The sequence below is a fragment of the Callospermophilus lateralis genome, chromosome 6 (assembly GCF_048772815.1).
Source record: "Callospermophilus lateralis isolate mCalLat2 chromosome 6, mCalLat2.hap1, whole genome shotgun sequence".
In the NCBI taxonomy this organism is placed as follows: domain Eukaryota; kingdom Metazoa; phylum Chordata; class Mammalia; order Rodentia; family Sciuridae; genus Callospermophilus; species Callospermophilus lateralis.
Genome location: NC_135310.1, coordinates 139,058,859 through 139,066,361, shown reverse-complemented (window position 1 = coordinate 139,066,361; position 7,503 = coordinate 139,058,859). Strand labels below are relative to the sequence as shown.

The following is a 7,503-nucleotide window of genomic DNA, read 5'->3' as shown; positions in this document are numbered from 1 at the left end:
GTGTAGACCTTGCACCCCTCCTTTCCTTCATGCCACCTCAAAGGAACAGTGCAACTTCTCCCTTTAAATTAACCAAACATGAAGATGCTTGTCACCTTCTATTCCTGGACAGTCAGATCTTGTTGAAAGAGCCCTGGGTAGCCCCACTACACAGAGGGTGGTCTCAGCGATGACCAGGCAACTACCCACAGAGAACTTCATAACAGAAAGGCTGCCTCAGCAGCCCAGCTTTTCCTTCTCGCCAGTTCCATTCCCTCTGTTCCATCAAAGGTGTTGCTGTAGAAGATACCTCAGTCCTAGTAAACTGCTCTCATGCTAAGCTCAGGGACTGCCTCCCAGTGTGAAAGAGCAACACTGGCCCTGTCCTGCCAGCTGGATCCCTCAAGATCATAGCAGAGAGCAGGAATAACTAAAGAACTTTCAACTTGAATGGAGATGGGGATATAGCTCAGTTGGTAGAGTGCTTGTCTCGCATGCACAAGGCCCTGGGTTCGATCCCCAGTACCACCAAAAAAAAAAAAAAAACCAAACAAACAAACATGGGAATATGCTGCCAATGGTCCATGGCCTCAATAGCTTATGCCAGTTTAGTGCCCCGGATGTTCACACGTTATAAATTGGCCTGAGTGCAGACCCTGGAGAGCACACAAAAGAGCTAGTGCATCTGTGTTCCCATAAAACAGTATTTGCAGACACTGCAATTTGAATTCCATATCATTTTCTGTGTTGTGAAATCTCCTTTTCAAAAGTGTAAAAAACCATTCTTCATTCCAAAGCCATAAAAAAACAGGCAGGCAAGCAGATTGACCTGCAGGGTACAGTTTGATCACTTCTTCTGTAGAGTTTAGACTCAACTGGAATTCTGGATGTCCCCTAACTTGGGCCAGCCACTTGGTCTGTGTGCCTCAGTGTCCTCAAATATAAAATGGGGCCATGCTAGTCATCTGCCCTATAGGGACACTGTTAACATTAACAGCAAACACTTTTAGCACAACCTTAGGCAGATGGCTTTGCTATTTTCATGTCTGGGCATAATTTACCTCTTATTGTCAGATGTCCATTTCAGGAGACATCTTATTTTCATTTACCCCAATACCCTCCAACATGGGGTGGTATGTTAGCCTCCTATAACTATAACAAAATGCCTAATATAATCAACTGAAAAAGAGAAAAGATGTATTTGGACTCACAATTTTGGGGGTTATAATGCATGATCAGTTGAATCCATTGTTTTGGGCTTGTAAAGAGGGAGCACATCAGGGCGGGAGTGGGTGGCTCCACTCCCTCATTACCTACCTAACTGGCCTCATTACCTACCAAGAGCAAGGGAGAATGGAGGGGCCTGGTCCCACAATCCTGTTCAAGGGCACATCCCCAGTGACCCAAAGACCCTCCCACAGGGCTCCACCCCTCAACATTTCCCCCAGTTTCCAATAGCACCACCCTGGGGACCGAACCTTCAACATATGGGCTGTTGGGGTCATGCAGCTTCCAAACTAGCAGAGGGAAAGTCAGTATCATTGCTCTTTCTCTTAGAGACGAGAACCCCCAGGGGGATCTAATGAGGAGTTAGATGGCAGCAATGAGCTCTGTTTCTTAGTGGTTCTCTCCTTCTTCTGCTCTGGCTTTCCGGTGTGTCCTCAGTGACACTCTGTTGTTCCAGTTTAACACTTGACAGCATCAGGCAGCCCTCTATCTACAGTACATCCTGGAACAAGGCAAAAGCAATATTTGAAATCACAGTCGGGTGTGGTGCCTATCAGAGAGAGAACAAGGCCTGTCACTGTGACAGGAACAGGAGTGTGGAGTTTCCCACGCTGACAAGTCCACTCGCCATCCCTAAATGGCACAGCTGTGAGGGAAGACCAGGCAGCATGAGTGGAGACAGACTGAGGGAGCCTCAGTCAGACACGATGGTTCAGACAAGGAGCCAGCGCTGCCTCCCAGGGAGATGGAAGACACAGTAACTGCTCCTGACTGGGAACCTGGGACCCTGGCATTGTGTTCTGAGGGATGCCTTTCTATGGTAGAGTCTTTCCAGAGCCTGGGGAACATGCTCCGCACACTCTGGAACATTCCTCACCCTCACATGTCAAAATGCAAGCTTTTGCCTTGCTCCAAAGTCTCAGGCTAATCAACTGCCTGCAGCTCAGTTCTTTGGGTGGTAATAAAACACCCACACTCAATGCCACTAAATAGGGAAACACTGACTTTAAGTATGAAACAACCCTCTCTGGCTGTCTGTGATATAGGATGTTGAATGATGTTAAAAGGGGAAATGTGAAGTGTTTGCCTTTAGAAATGAAGTGTTTTTTGATAAAAGAGGCAAGAGAGAAACAAAGCGGTCATTCTGACTCCCTAAATAAAGTTAAAATATGATACAAAATGCAAAGCTCAAGTGTACACATTTCATCTACATATTATCTCACCCATGGATCTTAGGCACTCCAAGAGGTAATTAATAAGTCTTCCCATCCACAGAAAAATCAACAGAGGCTCCATAGGGTTAACTAATTTCTCCCAAGGTCCCATAACCAGGAAGTGGAGGAGCAAAGCTAATAGCCCATTTGGCAAATGAATCTGAACTGTGAGACCCAGATCCAAAACAATTGGGGGGGAAATGAGAAAGGAGGGTTCCCTAAAGAGGACAACCTCAAAGAAAGGGAAGCCAAAAAGCTCTGCCATTTTAATTGACAGTTCTTTGTAGCTTTTTGTAAAATTCTTTTCCAACAATGCCTCCCTGGTCTTTCAGTTATCACTTAAGATCCTTGGTGACATTTTTTCCCCCATGGATTGAAATCTCTAACCATTTCATTTGAGTCCCAAAGATTGATCATTCCAGAACAATCCTCAGAGACAAATGCTCTATCTAACACATTGTTTTTCTTCTCTTCCTCTTTGACTCAGCCCTGTCTCAGTTTTCCCTCAAAGTCTGCTTTGACTCCTTCCTGCTTGGGCCAAGTTCAAGCTGAGTCCTCCCGGGCACCATCTAGATCCAACAAAGAAGAGAGGTCACAGCAGGTGGTATCCACTGAATATCTTCTTGGTTTGATATCTTTTACAGTTGTCCAAAGCCTCTTTCTTTACCTTGGAGGATGTTTGAAAATGTCGTCAATGAAGAAACCAAACTAGGACCGACTGACAAACATTTCTTGAAGTGCCGTACACAGGCCACAAGCCACAGAAACATGGCGGCCCATGTTGAGTGAGCATTCCAGCTTCTCTCTCTTGCTTCCCATAGCAGAAGCTGATAATGAGAGAATCTTGTCTGACATAGCACTCAAACTCATTTTCCAAATTCTTCATCATCTTCCTAAACTTTCTGTTCTGTCTTTCAAACTCTAATATCTAATGCTCAATTTTATCACTAACTCAGAAAACATTGTACATTAAAGCTGAACATCCCCTCAGCCCATTGTTCTTCCCTTAGGGATCAGGTAACATTTGTCTGTTTTGATGTGTCTCCAGATCTGAAATTATGAGAAAGTTCAACTGAACCAATGCTCCTGACCTCTGTGTGCCTGGGGGCTGTGCCAAATGGATGAGTGGAAATCACGCCACCGCCTATGCAGACGTTTTTTTCCATATTATAGAGAGTGTGCAAAGAGCTTCCTCATGAAAGAGAGGACCAGGGAGCAGGACGCAATCCTGGGTCTCCTCCCCCTCCCACTGACAGCCAGGCATTCGCCAATGACTCCCCTCCAACCAATGCCTCCTACATTTTGTCTCAAATTTTTTCCAAAAGGTTGTGCATAAAAATCTTTGCTTCAGCGTTTTTCTTGCAGCTCAGAGAAAGAGGAAGATGAAGGACATTTCTCCTCTGGCCCTGCCCAGGGACCTCAGCCGGGCATCCCGCTGGCTGAAGGATGACAGATGGCGCCCCTTCCCTGTGCGCAGGGGAGGCTGTCTTGACCTGATTCTGTCCAGTTAGCAAAACAGGGGGAGCTGCCAAGACAAACAGCCGAGGTATGAGCGTGAACAGCAAGCGATCACCACGGTGTGAAGTGGACCCACAAAACGAGACATCAAGGATGATGTTTGGAATAGCTTGGATGTCAAACATTCTTTCCCAGTGGAAGGACAGAGGGAGGGCAGCACACTGAAGTGTGGGAGACTTGGGCAGGGGCTGAGGAGGGGAGATGACCCCAGACTTCACCCTGCAGGGGTCAGGGCCAGAACTCCCTTCTTGCCCATCTTGTGCCAATGTTCCCCACCACTCCCATCGAATGGTAACATGACTATTAATAGGTCATATCAAAGGAACCCTTGTAGTTTATAATCGCTTTCATCTGGCCTAGGAAACTCCACCATAAAATGTCTGTCTGGTGACCTCTGGGGCTGGCAAGGCAGGTTTATATTAGCCCTTCTACTCTGAAGACATCGTAGCAACTGACAGGCAAAGCAGAGGATGGTTTATGGTCCTTAATGCCTGTGCTGACATGGAGGATCGGAACAAGATTTATTTTATGCTTGGGCCATCGCCGAACACTGAAAAGCGGTCATTACAAGCCAGATGACAACTGGAATGCAGTAATCACTTGAAGGAATATTTATTTGGTTTTTAAAGTTTTTGGATGAATCTGGTTTGCAGACAGTGAGGGACTGCTAGGAAGTCAGACTATGCCATTATTACATCCAAACCATTATGCATTGGCTGGCCAATTATGTAATCCTATATGGAAAACATAACCAGAAAAGTAGGATAAGCCCCAAGACTTGAGGGCTCATTATTATAGGTCTCACCACCATAACTTCATTTGTGGTTACTACACACCCTAAATATTATTAATGGGCCAGGACAGCCCAATACTTGTAAAGTCTGGTCAGTATCATTAAATCCACAGCCCATTGTGACAGTGGATTTGATGGAGTGGCAATATGTATTAGATTACTTTTCTTCAGACTCATTCCACTGAGTTTCAGGTGATAAAGTAGCAAACATCAAGCCAGACATTTTTATTGAGCCCACTGTCAACCTAAAGATTTCAATTCAGTTTCTGTAAACACATCATTTTTTTTTACACTAATACCCTCCCCAGTGTTAACACTTCTGCTCAGTGTGCCTTAAGACTAACTACATTTACATGTGACATTTTTAATGCTTCTTACCTCTTCCAGATAAGTAAAGGAGACCAGACCCAGTGACTGATGTGCCGCTATTTCTATAAAATATGGCACAATGCATCTTGTATAATCTTCAATTCATTCCAGCCCACTCAACTGTCTTGTTTTCCTTTCTTTTCCAGAACTCTAAGCAAGCAAGTTTCTGTGATAATTTTTCTCCCCAGGAAAACCCATCATTTTCCAAGTGCACCAGAAACAAGAAGGCTGGTCTGATTTATGGCCCATTCACCCACATGGTGGCTGCCATGCACCACCCCCCACGGCTCTGGGCCTAACTTGTCGGCCGAGTACACACAAGGCTCCCGACAACGTCAAAGCCTAATGTCTCTTCAGGCATGTCCAGAGTGGGGGAATTCATTGAGCTGTTTGCTTATGTGGGCACATTTCTGAGTGCATTTCACACCCCAACAAAATAAGTCATGTTTTAAACATACATAAGCCATAACCATTAGACATGTGCTTCCTGTCTCCCTCCGTTATTAAGTCAAAGATAAATATAAAGCAAAGAAATGAAAAGTCCTCCGAAGGGTGCTCAAATCCTGGAGTTTCCAGGTGCTGCATTTGAGAAAAAGGAGTGTGTAGGATGGAAGGAGGAGACATAGACTAGAATTCCATCTCCTGCCCCTCAATTTCCCATTGTCAGTTCCTCTCTCCATCTTGAAGAAGCCTCAACTTCCACTTTTTTTTTTTTGTCTGATTCAGATTTTGTCACATTTGTGCTTTGAAAACTTCAAGAAAGGAGGTTTCAGAGAAGTAAAACCAAAACGAAAGAAAGAAATTTCATTGCTGTTTGTCTTGCAGGGCGAGCCTCTGCAAGGCATTCATTCAACTCCTTATCTAAGCATCCTTTCTGACCATGTCAGTAATCAAAACATTTCTAAGGCTGTATTTAAAGCTAATGGATTAGGCCAACACAAACCCATTTTGTTCTCCGGCCAAAGCAGTGGGCATCCAGGGCTGGGATGCAGAGGGCCTGGCCAGTGATTGTAGGATCCTCAGGCTCTGGGTGGTCTCAGCACAGCACACTGAGTCTCCACCAAATGCTTTCTGTTCTAGTCCCTACCGACTCATTCTGTAGCCTTCGCCATATTGCCCCGTCCTTGAAAGACCTCCCTGTGGGGGCCTCATCACTGGGTTCTTTATCCTCTTATCTCCAGTTGGGTTTGGCCATGCAGAGTGAGATCAGGCTGTTGTCCCCTGTCCCAGCCCCACTCCCTTCCTGTGGAATTATTTCTGATGGGCTTCTGTGCTCTGGATATGGTCTCTCCCCCAAGAGTTCATGCATCAGAAACTTGGTCCCCCAAGGTGGTGGCGTTGGTTGATGGTGTAGAACCTTTGAGGGAACCTCAATGAAGGTCTTAAGGTCATTGGAGGAGCTGCCCTCAGAAGGGATTAAGCAAGTTGTTCTAAGAGTAATCCCAACCCCTAAATTGTTCTCTGGCTTCCTGTTTGGTAAAAGAATCTCTCCCTGTCACACATACTCCCACCATGGTGCCACTCACCATTAGGCACTCACCAGAGTCCAAACCAGAGGGGCCTCCTGATCTTGGATATTCAGCTTCCTTTTCTGAAAAAAATAACCTGCCTCAGGTATTTCATTATAGTAACAGAAAATGGACTAATACATGGGCTATTTCCCTTGAACTAAGGTGACAGTTTTTCTCAATGTAACCTCTCTCTTCTTAGATTCCTATAACCAATAGCCACACTTATCTCATCAGCCATGGGAGTATAATAGCCCCAGCTGTTTCTAAGTATCATTTGTCATTTTCCTGTGCCCTGCTTTTGACTTTATCAATAACCCACTTATTAAATCCCCCTTGATTTATTGTAACTTGTAAATACCATCTATTTCTTGTGGTGACTCTGACTTGATATGGGATTTGAAGGGCAGGGCAGGTCAAGAACAGAATGGAGGCATACACCATATATTGAATTTTTCTGAGGCTCAGGAGGATACAAAAATAAAGAAGAGGCTGAGTATATGACATACACATGTAATCCCAGCTTCTTGGGTGGCTGACACAGGAAGATTGCAGGTTTGAGGCCAGCATGGGCAATTTAAGGATACCCTGAATCAAAATTTAAAAAAAAAATAAGGTTGGGGATGTAGCTCACTGGTAGAACACTCGCCTAGCATGTGTGAAGTACTGGGTTCCATCCCCAGTACTCAAAAATAAATAAAAAAAACAAATAAATATAAAGAAAGGATCTTTTTCCCTACAGTGCAATCCATTGGAATTCCACATATCTAAGAGGTTTTTATGAAATGCTCTTGTCAAAGTCCTTGGCAGTCCATCTTGTTCTCGGTGAACACTGAACAATTCTGAACCAAATGGAAGACAGAAAGACGGGAGACTGGTGCATAGTTTGTCCCAG

The 7,503-nt window shown here is 44.8% G+C and overlaps 1 non-coding gene across 1 annotated transcript; it reads left to right on the top strand.

Moving 5' to 3' along the window:
• Positions 1-437: 437 nt before the first annotated feature.
• Trnaa-cgc (transfer RNA alanine (anticodon CGC)) lies at positions 438-510 on the top strand. The gene has a single exon. It is a non-coding gene; the product is annotated as a tRNA-Ala (tRNA).
• Positions 511-7,503: the final 6,993 nt, after the last annotated feature.